This window comes from Peromyscus maniculatus, chromosome 14, assembly GCF_049852395.1.
Source record: "Peromyscus maniculatus bairdii isolate BWxNUB_F1_BW_parent chromosome 14, HU_Pman_BW_mat_3.1, whole genome shotgun sequence".
Classification (NCBI taxonomy): Eukaryota; Metazoa; Chordata; class Mammalia; order Rodentia; family Cricetidae; genus Peromyscus; species Peromyscus maniculatus.
Genome location: NC_134865.1, coordinates 39,030,412 through 39,054,393, shown reverse-complemented (window position 1 = coordinate 39,054,393; position 23,982 = coordinate 39,030,412). Strand labels below are relative to the sequence as shown.

The following is a 23,982-nucleotide window of genomic DNA, read 5'->3' as shown; positions in this document are numbered from 1 at the left end:
GACTGGTTCCAAATCATGACAATTGTTAGCAGCAAATGTCATAAACATGGATGTGCAAGTATCTCTGTGGTACACCAAATTAGTATTTTTCAGGAATGTAGTAACCACAGTGATGTAGATGAATCAGATTATAGTGTGTTTTTGTTTTTTTGTAGACCTCCACGTTGATTTCCACAGTGGCTGTGCTATTTTACTTTCCAATCTACAGAAAATGGATACTTTTGAAATCTGAGTAGTCCAGGAAAACTGCTATTAGCATTTCAGAAGTGCACCATCATAAGCCTTTCTGTTTTTGTAATTCAGTGCTTCTTGGCACTTAGTGTTTTAAAACTATTGAATCCATTGTTATCTCTCTCTCTCTCTCTCTCTCTCTCTCTCTCTCTCTCTCTCTCTCTCTCTCTCTCTCTCTCTCTCTCTCACACACACACACACACACACACACACACACACACACACACACACACACACGAGACAGAGAGAAAGACAGAGACAACAGGGAAGAGAGCTAAGTTTCTTATCTGTAGGTTCAACGGTTGCAGATTCAAACAACTGCTGATCAAACATTGAGAAAAAAATTGAGGAAGTTTCAAAACTCAAAATTTAACTTTCCACAACTTTGCCACTATGCTATATCCATGTGTTTTAGTTTGGGTTTTTATTGCTGTGAAGAGACACTATGACCTTTTATAACAAAAACATTTAATTGAGGGTGGCTCACTTACAGTTTTAGAGGTTCACTCCATTATGATCATGAAGGGGAGCATGGCAGTGTGCAGGCAGCTAAGAGTGCTACATCTTGCAGGCAACAGGAAGGCAACTGGTTGTCACACTGAGTGAAACTTGAGAAAAGAGACCTCAAAACCCGCCCCGATACTTCCTCCAACAAAGCTACACCTCCTAATAGTGTCACTCCCCTTGGGGGCCATTTTCTTTCAAACCACCATGTTATGCAAATGAAGTAATATATTGACATTTACTATTGTAGCTTTATACCGTTTCATAGACCCTTAACCTTGCCAGCACTCAGTGTTTCACCATGGTTTGCTTTTGTCTTTTCTGAGTGCTGTAAAGCCATGAATGTGATGGTTGTATCTGTATTTCAACATATATAGATCCCGCCATGATTGTTTGCTGCACAATGCAATATATCCCCTGTTTACATTGTATTAGGCATGGTAAGTTATATGAAGATAATGAGTATAGTGGAGGTTTGTGAATGTTAGCAAGTCCTACCTCACTTTATATACAAGGCATGGGCATCTTTGAATTTTTGTTGGGAACTTGTAGAGAAAGAAGAAGTACCCAGTAGATGCTGAGGTATATCTATATGTCTGTGTATGTAATGAGTCTTTCTCTGTCCCTCCAGTCAGCTCCCAAATAATGACATGGAGACTTATATTAATTGTGAAAGCTTGGCCTTTAGCTTAGGCTTATCTCAACTAGCTCTTATAACTTAACATATATATGTTTTTCAAGACAGGGTTTCTCTGTGTAGCTTTGCGACTTTCCTGGATCTCGCTCTGTATACCAGGCTGGCCTCGAACTCACAAAGATCCGCCTACCTCTGCCTCCCAGGTGCTGGGATTAAAGGCGTGCGCCACCACCGCCTGGCAACCCATTTATATTAATCTACGTTCTGCCACTTGGCATTTACCTCTCTCTGATTCTGTGTGTCCCACTCATTCTGCATGTCCTTGGTGTCCCCCGAACCTTGATTCATCTCCTACTTCCTCACTTTCTGCTCGCAAGTCCCGCCTATAACTCCTGTTTAGCTATTGGGCATTTAGCTCTTTTTTAAACCAATCAGAAGGCACTTGGCAAAGATATATCTTCACAGTGTACAAAAAGATTATTCCACATGTGTATATCTTCAGTTCTTGTAACTCTTAATATTTTACTATAGAGGAATTGAGAGATAAATAATTTTAGAATAGTAATAAATGTCAAGGATTGTAAAATTGAAGTACTACTTTCATTAGGCATAGGCGTTTTAACATTTTGTAAAGGAATGTGTATTTAAGAAATTCTATGCTTAACAGTAGTATTTTCCTAGGGTAATAAAATATTTTTGATATTGCTCAATTGTATATATACATTTTAATAGTTATATAATTTTTTTGCTTCAGTTTTTGTTCTTGTTTTGTTCTTTCTTATTTATCTATTTATCTATCTATCTATCTATCTATCTATCTATCTATCTATCTATTTATTTATTTATTTATTTTCTTTAAGACAGGGCTTCTCTGTGTATCCCTGGCTGTCCTGGAACTTTGTAGACCAGGCTGGCTTCAAACATTAAAGATGTGCACCACCACTACCCAGCCTCCTTCAGTTTTTGAATTCATATAAAATTAAAGAGGAACTAACAACATTAAGAAACTTCCCTTCCTTAAATATTGATAGTTTTATTATATCCATAATGTGTAAAGTTAATCAAAAGAGCTTGAACTAGATAGTTCTTGTTTTGTAGCCAAACCCTGTGTTTAGTCAATGAAATTTAGTTTAAAAAAAAAAAAGATAAAGAAAAAATGTGCATAGAGCTCAGTGGTGATTGCTTGGCTAACATATTTGATTCCTAGGTTTGATCCTCAACAACACACATACTCATCTACATGTGGACACCTGTGTGTGTTCATGTGAAATTATCTGCATGAATCTCAGAAATGCAGAAGTCGGCGTGGTTCACAGAGGGTGGGCCCTGCTCATGAAGGCAGTGCTGTCTCTGCAGGGCTGTGGAAGATCATGGTGTCACAGTTGATTGACGTTGGCCAGTAATGCCGAATTTACTTGTCTTGTTTAGATTTATATTAAGTATCTTTCTGACTATTATTTGGTTGCTGTCTCTGTGTTTAAGCTGTGATAAGAAAACTATGAACTGCATGACTTACAAGCAACAGAATTTTAGGAGGTTGGGAAATCGAAAATGGGAGTGCTAGCAACTGGATGTTTGGTAAGGTCCAACTTCCTGTTCTTCGGATAGTCTCTTCTCTGTGTGTGGTGGAAGGAGCTAATGTGCACCTAGAATTCTGTAATAAGGACCTGGGTGTCCTGTAATGAGTGTTCCAACCTCGTCACCTCTCAGATACCCCGTTCCTAATAGTGTCACCTTAAATTCCAGGATTTCAACATGAATTTGGAGAGACATATAGTATTTAGACCAACTCAGCTTTCTAGATAATTTTTCTAAAGAGATAGCTAATGTTGACATTCTGCTTCAGTTCACAGAGTTTACTGTAAACTGATGCTTATGTTTATAAAATCGTGTATTTCTGGATTTAGTTACATGTCTGACCTCCTCAGACTTGGCTCTCTCTGTTAATCTCACAAAGTCTGCTTTCAGGCTTGGCAGAATTGATGAAATTAAGGCCTTGATCAATAAGGTCATTGTTAGGAAGCAGGGTATCTTAGTGCAGCTACTCCTGTTCTTAGAGAGAAGCAGACAGAGTTGTCATCCACTATCCCAGTATACGGTTTAGGAGTTGGAAATGAAACTAGCCCGTATTGGATGGGTGGGCTCTGCTAGGCTCTGTTTTAGTTATCTCAGTCACAGTAACAAAGCTGTGAGGAGATGATGTATAGTGAAGGAGACAGACATGGTAAAGTGAGCAAACTAAGGTTTCCATCGCTGTCAAGGCGCAGGAAAGTTGCTGTCTGGAGCTTATTTCATGTTTCTTTAATAAGACCACCATGTCCATTTTGATTTTGTTATGTAAGCGTACTAAAATTGGCTTTTCACTTTGCTGACTAGTTCCTATGGGAAAGGAAACTTATATAGTACAAGTATTTCTTTAGGAAGTCCCCAGACTGTGACTAACTCCTAATGTAACCCTAATTCCCTCAGTATTTCTTCAAAGATTTTACTCACTGACCCGCTTAGTTTTCCAACTTCTAAATTACTACTTCAGTTTTTCCATTCTCACTAACTTTTCCCTCTGTCTCAGTTACTGTTCTCTTGCTGTGAAGAGACACCATAACACAGCAACTCTTATCAAAGAAAATATTTAGTTGAGGGCTTGCTTACAGTTTCAGAGGTTAATCTATTCTCATCATGGCAGGAAACATGACATCAGTCAGGCTATCATCCTTGAACAGTAGCCAAGAACTACATCCTGATCTGCAGACAGGTGGGAAAGGGAGGGAAAGAGACGCAGTTCCCCCCCCCCCCAGCTCCCCGCCTCTCTCTTATTTCATTATTTCCACTCTTGTGCCGTCGTTGCCTCTCATTTACTAAATCCTTCTCCTCAGCACTCAGACATGCCCTATCTTCCTCACTTCACCAAGGCCTTTATGCTGTCTATCTGCCTGAGTGCTCTCTCCCTTTTTATTAGAACACATCTTGCAGTTTTCATCTATTTCATCCTCAAATCACTAAAATAGTTACCTGTATAACTAAGCTTTGTTTTAAGTAGTGACTGCTTTTAGAGTAGTAGTACTTCAGTACTGAAGTGCTGCTGTAGTCATAAGTTAGTATATTAAGGACTTTGTAGATTTAAAACCTGAATAGATATTCAGTAAACAAGTAACTTTTGAAAACTTGTAGTACATTATAGCTTCTTTTCTCTTGCTATGCCAAATACCTGACAAAAAGCAAATTAAGGATACAAGGCTCATTCTGCTTCATGGCAATGGGAACATGAGGGGCTGTATCCAGTCAGAAAGAGACACAGATAATGCAGGAGTGACCCTAGCTCATTGGATAATGGCTGTCCACATTTAGGGTGTCTCTTCGCTCCCCATTTACAACTCTTTGCATGTCCTATAATTACACCTCTACTGTCCTCACAGATGTACCCAGAGGTACTGTGTCTTAGGCAGTTCTAAATCTAATCAAGTTGACTGAAAATTAACTGTCACATTTGCCATTATTGTATTTGGTAGTCAATTTGAAGTTACTTTCAAGAAAGTGCTTACCTTTTTATTTATGTAATTGAGAACCACAATTTCAGTATCAGTGCTGTCTTTATCAGTTGTGACCTCTGTCATCGTTTAAGATTACCAGAAAATTTCTACCTTTGTTATTTTCAAGGATTTAGATGATTTAGCTATGGGGAGATAAGTCAAATCATATTCTCTCTCTCTCTCTCTCTCTCTCTCTCTCTCTCTCTCTCTCTCTCTCTCTCTTTCTTCGTGTGTGTCTGTTATTGCATAATGCAATCAACTTAAACAGTTATTGTCTCACCACTTCACTGTATCCAACCTTAAATAATACTAGTCAGCTTGACTCAGCTATGACATTCAGATATGTTGTGGTCATTTTTTTAATAGTTGTTATACTATAGAGGAGGTGAGACCTTGAGGAAATGGTTAAGTGTTGTGGGTAGAGTCCTTATCAATGGGATTAATGCTCCCATGTCCCTTATCCCACCCCTCACTTCATGGAGAATGCTTTTGCATCCTCTCTAACTTCATGAAGAGCATTCTGTTATCATATCTACCCCAACATACGCTTCATGGAGAACTCTCTCTTATCTTGCCCTTTACTTGATGGAGATTGCTCTCTTATCCCACCCCTGACTTCTTGGAGAGCAGTTTCTTATTTCAAACTTCACTGCATGGAGAGTGCTTTCTTACCTGTTCTGACTTCATGGAGAGTTTGCACTTATGCCTTTTGTCACATATGATTATAGTAAAAAGACAGACTTGTATGAATAGAAGGTGTGCCCTCGCCACCTGTCCCATCTGCTGCTCCTTCATTTAGATCAGCAGTTCTCAACCTATGGATTCACAACTCCTTTGGGAGTTGAATGTTCCTTTCACAGGGGTCACCTAAGAGCATCAGAAAATATAGATATTTACATTATGATTCATAACAGTAGAAAAATTATAGTTATGAAGTAGCAACAAAAATAATTTTATGTTTGGGGAATGGTCACCATAACATGAGGAACTGTATTAAAAGGTCAAGTTATTTGGAAGGTTGAAAACCACTGATTTAGACCTTCCAGCCAACAGAACTGCTGGAAATAAACTTCTATTGCCCATAAGCTGCCCAGTTTCTCTCTCCCTCCCTTTATCTATCTATGTATCAATCCATCTGTCCATCTGTCTGTCTGTCTGTCTAATAGCAATAGGAAGAAACTAAGACAATAGCCATTCCTTTATTGTCTGAAATAACTGTTTAACAAAAAGTGCAAGTTATTTTTTTAGTAAATATAGGTGACCAATTTGATCTTTTTGTTTTCCCTAGTCAGTTGTTCATGTGTAGGTTAGTATAGTTTGGTAGCATTACTACATCCCTACTACTGTTTTACACCATTTCTATTTTCAAAGTCATAAATCATGTAGGTACAAATAAATATGTTATTTCTCTCTAAATAAAAAACAGAAACATATATAAAGAAGCTTATAATGTCAACAGTTTTGTTTAACATGAATAAGCCTTATAGTAAAGGCGTATCATTTCTATATACAAGCAATTTATAGTGCTTTCACTGATACTTGACAAAATTTTTGGAAGGACTGGCCCATTTTCTGGGGAAGTGTAATAGATCCCAATATTAGGGCAAAACTATAGATGTCTCTGTTTCAGGCATGGGGCAAAATCTGCCAGTCATCTTTAGTACTTTACTCTTTGTTGTTGATCCTAAGAATCTTTCAGTGATGGGGGATCGGGAGAGAAAATAGCATTTAAGCAGGCTCCATTACTTCAAGCTTTAACTAGCTTTCAAAAATAGGTGATGGAGATTTTGATTTGGATGAGTTCCTGCATCACCATAGATACCAGTCCCCCACAGGAAAATGATGACATTTTAATTAGCAAGAAGGGTTTAACTTGTGAATTCTAAGCTTTCCCAGTAAACAAGCACAGAGCTTATGGAGACTCTGGGTGGAGGAAGCAGATGTTCTTGTCTTCAGAGGTCATCAGAAAGGACTCATCATCTGCATTCAGTTCTTTCAGAAATTAGTACCTGGCCATGATCCCTAGTGACCACCCTGAACAGCCACATACTTGCTTTATCTCCAAGGCAGGAACCTCCTTGGTTAAGTCTGGGGTCCTGGTGTAATCAGTTGCCAAACAGAAGTGCTTCGAGAATGTCTTCCAAACAGGTTTCTGAAAACGGCAGTGTAGGACTGCAGGCCATCAGAAAGATGTCCGCAGAGTGCACAGTGTGCAGCTAGTCGGTTTACTCTCATGATTGAAAATTGATTTCTGAGTTGAATGGAGTCTGTGTAAGTTAACCACTTTCTTTAGCTTTAAAAATAAATTCCTGGAAATGTTAAACATAGTAGTGATATATATACCTCATTAAGCAACTTTTGTTGTTGTTGTTAAATTTTTTTCTTCTCTTAAATGGGGCCTAATAAACATCAACAGTAGCCACTATCAGTTGCTTGTCAAGCTCAAAGGCATTTTAGAGAAGCTTTCTTGTATTTCCTGACTAGAATTCATTCTATTTGGGCTTACCCTATAAGAAGCTGCAGAACAGATCTCACCATTTGAGTCTATAGAAATGTGCTTTACATATTTGATCCAATGTTGCTTTTGCCAGTTAACCAAGTTCTGGTGTCTTTTCCTTTTCATCTCATCTGTAAAGAGACATCGGTTCCAGATGTTTATGGGCTACATAGTCAGATCATGACAATACCCATTTAAATCTCTTTTAAATAATCTTTTTGTGAAAGGGACTCACTAAGTAGCTTTGGCTGACTTGATATTTGCTGTATAGATCAGGCTGGTCTGGAACTCAGATCTGGCTGCCTCAGTATCCCAAAGACTGAAATAATCATTCTAATATGTGCTGAGAATTTCTTACTCTTCTAGTAATTTTGAAGTCCAACAGATTGTTTTAACTAATAGTTTCCCTGCTATACTATGAATATTCTTGGTGTTTCTTGATGTTCCTATAAAAAATTCTTTGCTCCCATCTTCCTCTTCCCATTCCTAGTCTTGGTGACCAGTATTCTATTCCATTCTGAGAGTGACTTTTCAGTTTATGCAAATGAATGAGCCCATGTATGTAGAAATCGGTTTTCTCTGTTTGGCTTGTTTAACATTATGACTTGCATTTTGAGTCACAGTGCTGCCAATGGCATTCCATTCTTTTTTATGGCTAAGTAGTATTTTACACTGTAATATTTGCCACATTTTATTCATTCATTACTGATTGGCACCTAAATTGTTTTCAACATTTTTGATATTGTGAATAGTATTGCAATAAATGAAATTGTACATATTCTTTTGTGTAGTGATTGTATCGTCTTTGAATGTATACCTGGGAGTACAATCACTAAATCATATGGTAGTACTGTTTTTAGGATTTTTCTTTTTTCTTTGTATTAATCTTATGTTGCATTTGTATGTGTGGCATGAGGCCACTGGGTATCCTTTTACTCTCTCTGCCTTATTTTTAAGAACATGGTCTCATTGAACATAGCCCTGGGCTAGTGGTCTCCAAGCCCCAGCATTTGCCCTTTATAAGCTTGGGTTATATGTGAGTGTGGCCAGCTGTACCTAGCTTTTTACTTTGGTGCCAGGATCTGAACTTTGGTCTTCAAGCTAATATAGCAAGTGTTGTTACCATTATGTATCTTTCTAGCCCACAGTTTTGATTTCTTTTGAGAAACACTCTTTCTATGAAGTCCAGGCTAGCCTTGAACTCACTATGTAGCCCACACGGAACTAAAAGTTTCAGTGATCCTCCTGTCCTAGCCTCCTGAATCCTGAGATTATAGGTGTGCACTGCTAAGCCTGAGTTTGATTTTAGTTTTAGCATGTGTATGTGTATTCATGCATATACACATGTGTACAGATGCATGTGTGTGCCTGTGGAAGTCAGATTTCAATGTCTGGTGTCTTTCTTGACCACACTACAGTTTTTGTTTGTTTGTTTGTTTGTTTGTTTGTTTGTTTTGAGCATAATCTCATAAGGAACATGGAGCTCACAGATTCATCGAGGAATATTTAGGGTTTTTAGGAATTTTTAAAAAACATGCTATGTGCAAACAGACAATTTAGTTTCTTATTTCCTATTTGGATACCCTTTATTTCTTTCTCTTGACTAGTTTTGGCCAGGTATATCAAATGAGAATGATGAAAGTTGTTACTATTCTCCTTCTGACTTCAGAAGGAATGTTTTTAGTCTTTCTAGTTAGCATAATTCTGGCTGGTATTCATGTGTATTGCCTTTAGAATTTTGAGATATCATCCTTCTATACTTAACTTGGTGAGAGTTTGCATTCTTTTTTTTTTTTTTTTTTTTTTCTTTTTCGAGACAGGGTTTCTCTGCGTAACTTTGCGCCTTTCCTGGAGCTCACTTGGTAGCCCAGGCTGGCCTCGAACTCACAGAGATCCACCTGGCTCTGCCTCCCGAGTGCTGGGATTAAAGGCGTGCGCCACCACCGCCCGGCCCGAGAGTTTGCATTCTTAAGGGATGTTCAATCTTATCACCTCTTTTTTGTTCTTTCCGTTTACTGAGATGATCATGTGCTTTTTGTTCTTCATCTTATTAAGATGTTTTATCTTATTTTCATATGTTGAACTATGCTTGTGTCCTTGGAATACATCCACCTTCATCATGGTGCATATCGTTGCCATATACTGTTGAATTTAGTTTGCTAATATCTATTAAGAAATTGTATATCATGGTGTTCTGGTTAGTGTGAATTGTCAACCTGATCATCAAGAACCACCTGGGAGTTTGGCCCCTGTACATGCATGCCAGTGTGCCACATGTTCTTGATTGCCTTGAGTTGGGAAGACTGATTTTCTCTAGGTGCCAGCCCAGTACCAGGCTCCTGAACAATACAATGAAAAAAAGGAATTGAGCAGCAGCACGGATTCCCCTCTCTCTTGCAGTTAAAGCTTTGGTAACTGGCTTTCCTTCCATGATAGACTGTACCTTGAACTGTGAGGCAGAATAAATCCTTTCTCCATTAATTTGCTATTATCTGGGTATTTTATCACAGCAGCCTGAAAAGAAACTAAGACTTATCCTCCTTTCTTCCTTGCTTCCTTCCACATTGTTGTATCTGGCTATATTAGCATTGCTAGGTTCATAAAACTAATTCCTTCCACTTCATTTCTTTAAAATCATTTAAGAAGAATTGAAGTTACTTTTCTTTATTTTGGAGAATTTATCAGATCAGTAGAAGCACTGCATTCTGCACTTTTCTTAGATGACTTCAAATTGCTATCTGAATCTTATTATTTATTATTTATTTTCTATTTCTACATGATTCCATTTCAGTAAGTTGTATGTGTTTAGGAATTGGTCCATTTCTTCTTTCAGAAACCTAACGTTATTCATAGTTTCTTAAAATCACTATATTCCTGTGGAATCAGTTATAATACGTTCTTTTTTATCTCTGATTTTATTAATTTGGGTGTTCTGTTTTTACTTGGTTTGTCAACTTGATCAACCTTTTAAAAAATTAAGTTCTTTGGGCTGAGGAGATGGTTTAGTTAGTAAGTACCTACTATGCAATTGTGAGGACTTGGATAGGGTCCCAGAACCCTGGGTGTGGCTTATAATCTCAGTGATGGTGTGATAGGAGATTGATACAGCAGATCTCTGGAGCTGGCCATCTGGCCTGCCTGTGTGGCAAAATTCTAGACCAATGAGAGATGCTGTTTCATACAAAAAGGAGAAGGCAGCCGGGCGGTGGTGGCGCACGCCTTTAATCCCAGCACTCGGGAGGCAGAGCCAGGCGGATCTCTGTGAGTTCGAGGCCAGCCTGGGCTACCAAGTGAGTCCCAGGAAAGGCGCAAAGCTACACAGAGAAACCCTGTCTCGAAAAATAAAAAAAAAAAAAAAAAAAAAAAAAAGGAGAAGGCACAACATCATTGGTTATCTTTTGATGTATCACATGTACACTCACATCTATGAACATGCCCAGACACATGTGCATACACTTACACACCACACAATAAGAAAACAGAAAACAAATCCAACCCTTTGTTTCTTTGATCTTTATATATATTTCTAGTTTCAAGTTTTCTTTGTTTCTGCTTTGACCTTTCTTATTCCCCCCTCCCAGTTTTATGTTGTTTTTTTCCTACTTCTTTCTTTTTTTTGTTGTGTGTGGGGGGTGGGGGGATTTAGTCAAGCCTTTTCTTCATGACTGCTGGCTCCCCAATAATGACATAGAGACTTATTATTAATTATAGAAGATCTGCCAATAGCTTAGGCTTATTATTACTAACTACCTCTTTTTGTCTCATGGCTTTATTACCTTTACTTTCTACTGTGCATGCCACTTCTTCTTCTGCTAGCTGGCGACTCCCCCCTTCTACTTCCCAGCTTCCTGTGTCCTGAAAATCATGCCTAGCTATTGGCCATTCAACTTTTATTAAAACAATCAGAATGACAGCTTCATAGTGTACAAAAAGATTATTCTACAATATTTCCCCCTTTTTGTCTAAATGAAAAGGAAAGGGTTTAACTCTAAGACAGCAAAGCTATATATAATAAGAACAATTATCAGGTAAGAATTACATTTACAATGTGTAGTCCATTTGTATTTGGCAATTTTGGAGAAAATACTTTATAATTTATCTTATCTTGGTGAGTCCAAAATGCTGTACCTAATTTATCTTCTGTTATAACTAAGGAAAACTATAACTGTGACTATCTAGTCTTCAGCTCCATCAAAGACCCCAGAGGAAGTATAGAGTAAGCATCTTCTAAAGCTAAAAGAAATGACAGAGACACCTGTCTGCCTGGACAGTCAACCAAGGTTCCTCTGCAACGCTGGGGCATCCACCTTTGGCCTGCAGGCCTAGAATATCTAATAGACTTTTGAAGGACTGTCCTACCCTATCTTGGCTAAGTTCGGCAATCACTTTTCTTTGTATCCTACTGGTTCAGTTTGGACAGCATACTGTCAGCAGTCGAGGCAAGGGCAGTTTCTTGCCCAAATGGCTAGCTTTTGTCATAAAGAAAGCAAACTCCATACGGAGGTTCTCTGATACCCATCATCCTTTTGTGAAGTAAATTGGTACTGCCAGGAACAGATATGTATCACTGTCTTGAAAAGCCTTATGCTATATAGATCCTGGACATTCACCAAAACTACACAGAGAAACCCTGTCTTGAAAACAACAACAACAACAACAACAAAACCAAAAAAACCCAAAACATTCTAAATGCCATATCTGTAGGGCTTTAAAATGTTTGAAGATCACCTATCTATTTAAAATATATCTCTGTATGACCTTGAAAACGTATGTAATATGAGTATAAGTTTGATATCTATAGATGACTATTAACCAGTATTTATTATCCTAAATAGCTTCCAAAAACTAAAACTTTACATAACCTTTCTAAATGAGCTGCATAGAAACAATACCTTAAACAAGAATAGAAACAAATATAGTATAACAAAAATAACCTTAAATTTGTATCAAGTTACAAAAATGTAAAGTATTTGAGGCTAGTGGTTGTTCAAAAGTAGAATTAACAATCCACTCTTTTATTCCATCATTTCTATACTATACCCCCCCTTTTTCCTTTCAAAAAGAGATCCCTGAATCCTTTATTCAGCTTTCTCCCTGACCATGACCAGTAACAATTTGTAACCAACCCTCCTAAATGATGACAAACATCCATCAATAACGTTTTGAACAGCCAAAAACCATCCATCCCACCTCTTGGGAATGTGGGCGTCATGTTCTTTAGACTGCTTCCTCCTCTCTGAGGGTGTTGGCATCTTTGTCCTGAGAAAATTAGGATAATGGTCAAGTCTTGGGAGAGTTAGTTGTATTATTTGTTGTCAGTCTCTGTGCAATGGCAAAGTGCAAGGCTTATTGACATCCTGGCTAGAGTACTGTCCGTGAGGCTAGACTATCTCAGCCAGCAGCCTTGAAGCTGTTCTGGATGCCGAACTCTTTGGTAACTGTAACAGAGGCACTCTTAAGAGGTTGGATCACCTGGGCTGCCTGTTTTCATTGGTGTCTGGTCCTCTTGCTCTGAAAACACATAAACTTCCAAAGGTAACATACATATCTGTATTAACACAAGCATGAAATGTGCTTTTAAATTTTTTTTTTTTTTTGTGTGTGTGTGTGTGTGTGTGTGTGTGTGTGTGTGTGTGTGTGTGTTTGAGCAAGTAAAAGGCATCTGTCAACTTTATAAGTCCATTTGGACTGTATAATCAAACTATAATATAAATCTCTGTCCATGCCTTATGAAAAGATGGCTTGTAAAAATAAGTCACGAGGACTCTGTAGCCTACAGGACTTATCATGGCTCATCCAGTCTCAGAGCTGTTCTTTTTTTTTTTTTTTTTTTTTTTTGGTTTTTCGAGACAGGGTTTCTCTGTGTAGCTTTGCGCCTTTCCTGGAGCTCACTTGGTAGCCCAGGCTGGCCTCGAACTCACAGAGATCCGCCTGGCTCTGCCTCCCGAGTGCTGGGATTAAAGGCGTGCGCCACCACCGCCCGGCATCAGAGCTGTTCTTATGTCAAGTGTTCAGCCTACATGTTACCTGTCCTGTAATCTTTTTTTGGTTTCCTCCCCCATGTCTGTAGACAAGATACTCAGGAGTCTCTGCTGGTCAAATCTGATCTCTATTAACCTAGAAGGAATCCACAGCCTTTCATTTCCTGTGAAAACAGAAGTATAACCTCTCCCCCAATGCAACATGTTGTCTGACTTCCATTTTGAAGTTAAGACATTTTAAAAATATGTAGGTTGGTTTAATCTAGCAGTTTCCATAATCCGGTGTCTCTTAGCAGCTATTGTTTTTGTATATTGGTATTTAACAAATTCAAAGTTAATAAGACACCATATAGGATTCAGACTCCCTGTGTATTTTCCATTCTTATGTGGCTTATTTTTTTTCTTCCTTTACTCTCTAAAGATTTTATTATTTTTAAGCTATTTATTTTTTCTGTGACTGTCTGTACCTTTTTTTTCTTAAGTCTACACACATTGTTAAACACAACTGTAACCTGTTTAAAGGTTTTTTTTTTTTGTTTTTTTTTTTTCCCATCTGAACCTGCTCTACTGCATATCTGTAACCTTTTTCTGCATGAGCAAAACCTGCCATTTAGCTTACTAGCTCATGGCGCACTGGCAGCTCAAGCACACAGGCAGCTGCTGGGAGACGGGTCTCTGTACCACAGCCCACATAAGAGACAGGAGACTTAGGAAGCTGTGTTTGGCTCCATTCTTGTGTGTTTAGAACTTTTTCTTAAAGCTTTCTCAGGTTTCACGTGGATGTGCTTGGCCTCACATTGGGCACCTTTTGTAGGTGGATTATTCTGTCCTCCCAGCCAGCTCCCAAATCATGAAATGAAGACTTATTATTAATTATGGAAGCTTGGCCCATAGTATAGGCTAGTTTCTAACTAGCTCTAATAACTCAAATTAACCTGTTTCTATTAATTGACTTTCTGCCTCATGGCTTGATTACCTCATCTCCATAGTGCCTTTACTGCTCCATCTGCTGCTGGCTAGCAACTCCCCCTTCTTCCCAGCATCCTGTGTGCCTGCCTAGCTATTGGCCATTCAGCTTCATATTAAACCAATCAGAGTGAGACATCTTCACAGTGTACAAAAAGATTATTCAGCAAGTGTGTGGGTATGCTCACTGTGTAGTTATTCATGGCAACCCGAAGATGACATCGTGTTATCTTTACTTCTCTGCATTATTCTTTTCTTTTTTTTAAAGATTAATGTTTTTAGTTTATTTAAATTTTGAAATACAACAAAAATTTCCCATTACTCATCTAACTGAAAAAAGAAATTGCAGTTACTAGAATCAGTAAGCACATTTTCTATGTAAACTGTAGTGAGCAGTATTCACTTAAGTAATTTAAGCTTAAAATTTCCATTTCTTCAGTTCATTGGGATACTTAATTATCCAATCTGTCAAGAGTCTAGAAAGAGAAGCATTAATCCAGGTTTTACAGTCTCTACCTTATTTTTTGAGACAGGTTCTGTCAGTAACCTGGAACTCACTGTTTTGCCTAGAGTGATTAGCCAGTGAATACCAAGGAATTTGCCTCTCTTCCCCCTAGTGCTAGAAATATAAACCATGGCCATGTCTGGCTCTTTGTCTGGGTTTCTGGAGGTCAGACGCTTTTCCCACTGAGCCGTCTGCCCTTCCTCTTTCCGGTTTCCTTAGTCCTTGAAATGCATAGTTAGCATTGCCTATTTGAGTCCTGTCTGTGTTACAACAGATTCCCTCTCAGTTCTACCTTTGGTATAATTTTTTTTAGCTTTCCTGCATAGTTTTTTTCTTTGCACGCAGTAAACAACTTGGCGGATAACTAGGAATAATAGTTCTTCAAGTTAAACATGGCTAAGGATTTCAAAATTAATTTTGCAAACCTTAAACTGATAAGTCTTTTGTTGTTCTAAAACAACTCTCTTTAGATTACATGCAGACTTTGCATATGGCGTACTTCTTTTCCAGTTAAACTTTCTGACATGTGGAAAATACTAGTTTTAAGTGTAATTCTTGGCTGGGCGGTGGTGGCGCACGCCTTTAATCCCAGCACTTGGGAGGCAGAGCCAGGCGGATCCCTGTGAGTTTGAGGCCAGCCAGGAAAGGTGCAAAGCTACACAGAGAAACCCTGTCTCAAAAAACCAAAAAAAAAAATAAAAAGAGTAATTCTTCCACAGTTTTTGTATTTACATAGCACTTCATAATTTTAAACTAATTAATTTAAATTTCTTAAAGCTTAACCTTAACTACTTTTATACATTTACTGTCTTATCCTTAAATTTGCTGGAAAATTAAATTTGACCTCTTATCATTCATAATTACAAACTGGAAGATTATGGCTTGGCTGCCTTTGAATTTTACTTTACTGGTTAGCTGCCACTTTGTTGTATATGTACAGTTAAATATATATTTAAATGATAAAATATAAAAATTGTATATATTTATTGGATTACACATGATGATTTGTTACATTGGGTAGTAAGTTAGAGTAGACATACAGATCTCAAACATTTACCATTTCTTAATGGTTTGAGTTCATAATCCTTACTTTTTGAGATGTATTTTGTCTGTGTGACTATTCACTCTACCATGAAACATCATGCTAGAAAGTCTTGCTTCTGTGTTTTTGCAATTAAGTGTTCATTAATCACTGCCCCTTTCAACCCTCATCCTGGTAACCACCATTCTAGACTCACTTTTGAGTGACTTCAGGAAAAAAAAAAAAAAAAAAAACAAGGACATGAAACAGAGACCATGAAAACTGAAAATATTTATTATCTTGCTGTTTAAAGCACATTGGTCCCTGCTTTAAATCATTCTGTCTGTTCATTCTTCAAATTCTTCCCTTCTTCCCCCATTCTTCCTGTCTGCTCCTTTCTCTTGTATAGTTACCTAATGATACATACCTTTGCTGTTGTTTTATACCAAATGTGAAGTAGCCCTGTTATTCCAAGTGTTAGATTATACACACATATATTTTTCTTAGTTTTGGTAAAATTCTTTTTCATGAATAATCCAAGAAGTGTTCATCATTCTAATTTTACTGCCATCTTGAAGTATACATTCCTATGTAACTAGCTACTATTAGCCCCAAGCTCTTCTAACATTATTGCTTTTCATAGTTTTCCAGTTCAGTGAGTAATACTTCATTTACACTTGGCTCTTTGAAATTTTTAATAACTTAGTAATTTAATTTAATTTAAATATAGAATTTTCTCGCTTCTCTTTGATTAAAATTTGATACTTACTCTTGAATGTGTGTATACTTCTTTTTTGTTTCTTAAAAATTTGTTTGAATTTGGATAACTGTATATGATTTTATTTAGTTTATGCACTATTAGACTTTTATAATGATAGGAAAATACCAGTATTTTTATTTTGTGATTCAAAAACAGTGTCATAGAATCAGGCAGACATTTAGAATCATTGTTTTGTGTTTTCCATAGGTTTTTACAATGGGAGTCATACAGTATATTCTTTTATATGCTTGGCTTTATTAATTCAGCATGGTTGAAATCAATCTATGTTGTATGTCTTGGTAGTTTGTTCCTCTTTTGTTTCTTTCATTTTATAAAAACAACATTTACCCATTCATGTGTTGCTATAAGTTATGTTAGGCCCATGTTAAGTAAAGCTTACGAGTTCACAGCTTCCCATCTGTGGAACTTTCTGTCTCTGTAAGGTGAATTTGTATGGCAAAAGTTGTTAGGTTTTAAAAATATATTTATGGCTACCCATCCCCTAGTGTTCTAAAGTGAACCTGAGATTTTACAGATGCTGAGCCAGTGCAGCCCTGGCGTGATTGCTTTTTGAAGAGGATATCCATTTTCTGAAGTGGTTCTGTTGCTTTCTGTACCACATCAGTAGTTTAGAATTCTGGCTCCTCCAAATTCATGTTGGCAGTTGTTTTGATTGTAAACATTTTAGTGGGTGTTTGGAAGATTCTTGTAGGTATAATTTCCTTTTTAGAATGAATATTGTAACTTAACTTTTCAAATGATAAAAGTGAAGTTTTTTTTTTTTTTTACAGTTTTAAAGAACTTACTGTATGCTCAAGTTGGAATAATTCTTAATATATTCTAGTACAAATCATTTGTCATATATATGTATGTATTATATATGTTTTCTCCCATTGTATGGCTTTCTTCATTTCCCCATTAGATGTAACTTACATAAATCATAACATTCATGTACTTTAAGTATATAGTTTTAGTTAGTTTATGTAGTTTTTGTTTGTTTTGGTTTTGTATAATATTTAAGGGTTCAACCCTAATATCATACAATTCCAGGGGCTCAAGAGAGAAGCTACTATTGGTGTGGGAATGAATCCAGCTGCTCAGAGCTCTTTTGTTCAATTTTTTATTTGTCATTCACCATCATTCAGTCACCAGTTCAACTCTCTCAAATCTCTTCATTTCCTTGGTTCCTTTCATTCTAACCCCCTTCTCCCAGGACTGGCCTATATCCTATCCCAAGCAGCAACACCTCATATTTTGTATATAGCAAAAGATTGTAGGGGTCCCCTCTAGAGGCTTCCTGGCAATTTTATTTGCAACCTAAAAGGGGAGAGATAAGAATGGAGTCAGTTAGTAGTTGAAATAAATTAGAAAAGGAATTTATGTGCCAGAAATATATCCTTACTGTGGTTAGGTGAAAGCATTATGAATCTGTCATAAATGTGTTCAACTATAAACTTAGGGTAATAGGGTAGAGAAGGTCTGTAGGTCACTAAAAGTTAAAACTGTCACTTTTTTCCTCTGCTGCCAGTTTTCTGACAGGGCAGGGGAAGAGAACTGATAGCTAGTCAGTCTGCATCACAGCTTTCACACCTGTTGAGAGGAAACCCTTTGTTTTCTTTTTTCTTTTCTTTTCTTTTTTTTTTTTTTTTTTTGGTTTTTCAAGACAGGGTTTCTCTGTGTAGCTTTGTGCCTTTCCTGGAATTCACTCTGTAGTCCAAGCTGGCCTCCAACTCACAGAGATCCACATGCCTCTGCCTCCCAAGTGTTGGGATTAAATGTGTGCACCACCACTGCTAGGCAAGAAAACCCTTTTGATCTAAGAGGTTACCTTAGTTCGGGGCAGGGGTAGGGGGTGGGAGGGATGGCAGAGTGTGGAGGGTGGGATGGGGGGTGGTTGAGGGGGTGGGTGGGAGTGTTCAGGGATCTAACAGATGGCCTGGTAGCTATCTGTTCCTTGCTTGTCTTTTAAGACTTTCTTTGGGGTTGACTCTATCTTAGGAAGTAGCTCAAGGAGGGTGTTTGCAAAAGGCAGGTACCCAAAACAAATGCTAAAGAGAGGCCTGGAGCTCAGAGCAGAAGGTTCTGTCTACTGACTGTCCAGGTGCTGTGAACTGGAGATTCACACACATAGACATTTTAGGAGAATTATGAGCACAAGGAATTCATAGCAAGGCACAACTGAATATTAAGCTGCATAACACCAATAGACCTTGCTGATTGGCTTCCCACTCGAGTGACCCTTGGTCTGATCAAAGTATAGCTTATAATATACAGCTGGACTTCTATTTCATATTCCTGTGGCTCGCCACATTTTGGGTGGGTGTTTGTTTGTTTGCTTGGTTAGTTTTTTGATTTTAGTTTTTTTCCAGATGAGGCTTCTCTGTGTAGCCCTGACTGTCCTGGAGCTCACTCTGTATAACAGGTTGGCCTTGAACTAATTGAATCACCTGCCTCTGCCTTCTGCTTGGATTAAAGGTGTATGCCACTACCACCCCAGCTGAGTTTATGTAGTTTTACAACCTAGCTTTAGAATATTACACAAACCACAGAAAGTCTGCTTTCTGTTTATATGTTTATATGCCTGTTTATAGTCAGCACCTCCTTTTGTCACCAGCACAATTACAAATCTCAGTAGACTTGCGTTTTACTAAAAATTTATTATAATAAAATAAAGGGAAAGATAATATTGTATATCTTGTTGCTCTCATAGTATGATGTGCCATTGTGTTTATACTACTTTAGGAATAAACCTGTGTTTTGAATAGCCATAGTCTGTGGATTATTAATCATGTGTGCTGATAGGTTGATGGACGTTGGCTTATGGTTCTTTGCCTATTAGTAGTAATGTTACCTACCACCATGCCTTGTCATTGTTTTTTTGAAAAGTAAACTTCAGTTTTGATAAAGTCCATATTCTCCATGTTTTCTTTTATATATGAGAAAAGAACATTTTCTGTATCCCCAAATTAAAGACTTCAGTTTTTTCAGACTCGTTATAATTTTTATCATTGTGTTTTCTTAAGTTATATAATTTTATCTTGCGGTTTTCATATTTTTTTTTTGGTAAAGTACAAAATTCATTATTTTTCTATAAAGAGATATAGGTGTTCAGATACCTTTTATTCAAAAAGGTTGTTTTTCTTCCCCTGAACCACATCATTGTCACCTTTTTGATATCTTTGTCATCTTGAGACTATTTAATTTCTCGTCAGTCTTCCTGCTAATTGTTTGAACACCTGCTACTGATTCTTGCCTAAAACCTTCCTCCCTGCCTTCCTCAATTCTGTCCTGGAGTAAATAGCTGGAGCTGTAATAGTGAGCTAGCTTAGCAGGGGTTTAAAAAGGTAGCGTGTGTGTGTGTGTGTGGGGGGGGTGCTGGCATTGCTTCATCTCTCCGACAGTTTTTCTCCCTGTTTCATTAGCTGTATTGTCCTTTTGCTAGTGTCTCATTGTGATTACAGGATAACTGTTACCTCTAGGCTGTAAGTCTGTGTTGAGGATGTCAGAGTGGGACATGGCTAGCTGCCAGTCAAGATGACAGTGCTATAAAAACCTTTTCCCAAAACTGTTATAGCAGATATGTTCTTATATCTCACTATGTTTCTGCTACATGGTAACTCCAGCTGTAGGAGGATGCTGAGGAGGATTTGAACAATACAAACAGATGCTTCTAGAGGTGTTTACTAGTGAGACTGGAGGAACAGAAGGAAGGAGGGATAAATGCATCTAGGACCATAGCTGATGGCATTTGTAATAAATATTTTCAGAAAAACAGAGTAGCTAGAATTGTGATTTCATATAGTCATTTGTTGGTGTTCTTTGGGGTCTGTTAGAGGACTTAGGGGAAAATACTGAAACTCCAAGCACTTGGCTCCTTACATACGATGCAATAGCACTGACATTTAACTTTCTCCTCTATGCTTTAACAAGTCTAGATTACTGATGCATGACTCAATATAAATGCTGTGCAAATAATTGTACTTCATATTGTTTAGAGAATAATGACATGAAAAAAACTGTCCATGTTCAATTATAGACACACATCTTTTTTATAGTATCAATCTGTAGTTGATTGAATCTGAGTATGTTAAATGCATGAATTAGAGGTCTAACTGTATTACTTTATTTCTAAAGTAACCTCTGCTTACGTATTTAATTTAAAATTTTATAAGACAGTAAGGGCCTTATGTGGATTTGCTACCTTAATTTGTCATGATTATTTTTCTCTATGAAATTCATTTTATTGGGCTGGAGAGATGGCTCAGGGGTTAACAGTGCTGACTCTTCTTCCAGAGGACCCAAGTTCAATTCCTAGCACCCACATGGCAGCTCACACTTGTCTGAAACTCCTGTTTCAGGGAACTCCAACACCCATGGCAAAAACACAAATGCACATAAAAATAAAATAAATATATGTAAAGAAATTCATTTCATTCTTGACTATATTTCAAATCATCTTAAGAACTTTTATTTGAACTGGGTGTACACAGTCTTAGCCCTTGAGAAGCTATGCAGGATAATTTTGAGTTCAAGGCCAGCCTAGGCTACATAGCAAGACCCTGTCTCAAAACAAACCAAAATCTTTTATTTAATGACTGATTATAGATTCTTGTAGATATATTCTTCAGACTTACTAGGTAAAAAATTTAGAAGTTAAAATGACCCATTTTTTCCTTTTCTATCTCTCTTCTGTTTCTCATTTTCTTAGACTGCCTAGGTGTTATTGCATCTCTTCTTGTAGAATTTTCTTTTTTAAATTCATGTTCATCTTTGTTTTTTTTCATCTTTCTCTTATTTCTTTATTTGTTTTATATATTCTCCACCCATTTTTTTTTTTTTGCCTCTCTTTAAAGTAAATGCTGAAATAAGGTTGAGTTCTGGTAGATAGATCATTAAATGTCTTTCTTAGTATCTCAGTGATATTTGGGCTATACTCTGCTGCCTGCTGGCTGTTGACAGGCTGTGAGATAGCCCTGTTAGGTTGGCTAGGAAATATGTGTCAAGGGTTAATGGGCTGCATGCTCCTGCTAAAGGAGATAAGCTGCTAAAATTAATTACAGAGTTCGAGGCCAGCTCTATAGAGTGAGATCTAGAACAGCCAGGGTTACATGGAGCAACCATGTCCCAAAAAATAAAAGAACAAAACAAACAAAAAAATTAATTGGAGAAAGCTTGTTAGGTTGCAATTTTAATATATCACTTTTAATATGTTAACAGCACACAAAAAATATAAAGTTACAATGTTAAAACCATTTAATTCTTAGTTCCATAAATGAGAAAACATATATATGTTCTTCATAGAAAACCTCCAAACCTTATTGGAAGAACTTAATGAAGACATAAATAAATAAATAAATAAATAAATAAATAAATAAATAAATAAATAAATAAATAGATAGATAGATAGATAGAAATACTATCTTTGTGAGTTGGAGAGTCCATCATGACACAGATGTCAATTCTAATTTCACTGATGTAATCCGAGGTTTTTTAAAAACAGAAATTGCTAGGCCAATTCTGAGATGTATATAAATATCATGAACTAGGATTAAAAAGCATTTTGAAGCTAGGCTAATAATTCAGATGGCTAAATTTTGAGGAGAAAGTTGAGGATCCAGAAGGAATCACACATACGGACACTTGGCTTACTGCGCAGGTGGCTTTTGAAAGGGAGGGGGTGGGGTAGTGTGCACATGCTGTGCGTGCGCTTTTGTGAGTGAATACTGTCGGGTCAGTCAATAATCATGTAGAAAAATGCTGAAACTGACTTCTACCTCCCACTGTATAGAAATTAATTTCATGATATTTTATATGTAGTCATGAAAAAACAGTAGAATTTCTGTTAGATCATCTATGAATGACGCAAATCTCCATTAATATGTGCTGAAAACCTTTATTTATAAACCACATATATACTTTGTTAACTTGTAGGATGCTCATGCCTGGACAGAGGGCCATGTACCCCTGTGCATGTTGTAGGATGCTCATGCTCTGGACAGAGGGCCACGTACCATGTGCATGTTGTAGGATGTTCATGCTCTGGACAGAGGGCCGTGTACCCCTGTGCATGTTGTAGGATGCTCATGCCTGGACAGAGGGCCATGTACCCCTGTGCATGTTGTAGGATGCTCATGCCTGGACAGAGGGTCATGTACCCATGTGCATGTTGTAGGATGCTCATGCTCTGGACAGAGGGCCATGTACCCCTATGCATGTTGTAGGATGCTCATGCTCTGGACAGAGAGCCGTATACCCCTGTGCATGTTGTAGGATGCTCATGCCTGGACAGAGGGCCACGTACCCCTGTGCATGTTGTAGGATGCTCATGCTCTGGACAGAGGGCCACGTACCCATGTGCATGTTGTAGGATGCTCATGCCTGGAGAGAGGGCCACATACCCATGTACATGTTGGTAGTACTATGTGAACTCAGAGTTATTAATAACAAAAAGGTAAAAAGAGGACATGGAGCTGGGAGGGAGCGAAGACCAGGAGCACTGGAGGGAGCTGGAGGGAGGTAGCAGTGGATGACTAATCAGTGTAAATGTATGGAACTTTTAACGAATAAGAAATATTCACAAAATAAGATGCCCAAAGTGCTAACTGTAGAGAATGCCTTCAGATTAGTAATGTCTTTTCATTTAATGAAAGACTTCTTCAGACTAAGAATTTATTGTCCTTAAAAGATTTCATAAGAGAGGACATTCTACAATAGAAACAATTATCAGAGTGATTATACCTAAAATATACAGTTTATACAAATATATAAATGACAATAAAACAACCAGTTAAACATGGACAATAAGGAATATATATTTTATATACACACCAAAAAAACCCCCACAAACAAACAAACAAAAAATTAAATGCCTCCCATGCATGGCAAAAGCAGCTTCCCCAGCTATTACAGAACAGACAGTGACAACCATAGTGCTTACAGAAAGCAGTGACCACATTAGCGGCATGGCTGTCTGGTTGTGGATAAGCTGATGGGGTATCTGCAGCTTTTGCAGTGTCTTTGGGAAGTATACCTTGTCCCTTAACACAAAATTGTAGTGCCTTGTGACTCCACTCTGCTTTCACACAGCAGAGACACCTCTGTGTATTTATTAACCAAGTGTTGAGTGTCCAAATGTTTATCCCAGTATTAATTATAATGCCTACAATTGAAACAACCCAAATGTATGTCCACAATAGAATACGCAGACATTACTAAACAGCAATAAACATGAATCAACTTCTGTTACATGAAACAACACAAAAGCATTCCACACATAAGACAGTGAGCAAAGAGAGCCAGATTAAAAAATCATGTAACATCAAGGTGACAAACAGAATTAATCTTGTGTCAAAA

General features: G+C 37.6%; 1 protein-coding gene across 2 annotated transcripts in view; it reads left to right on the top strand.

Annotated features, from left to right (window-relative positions):
* The window catches only part of Cog5 (component of oligomeric golgi complex 5), a 328,847-nt gene that overhangs the window by 136,151 nt on the left and 168,714 nt on the right, over nt 1-23,982 (top strand). The window lies entirely within an intron of this gene.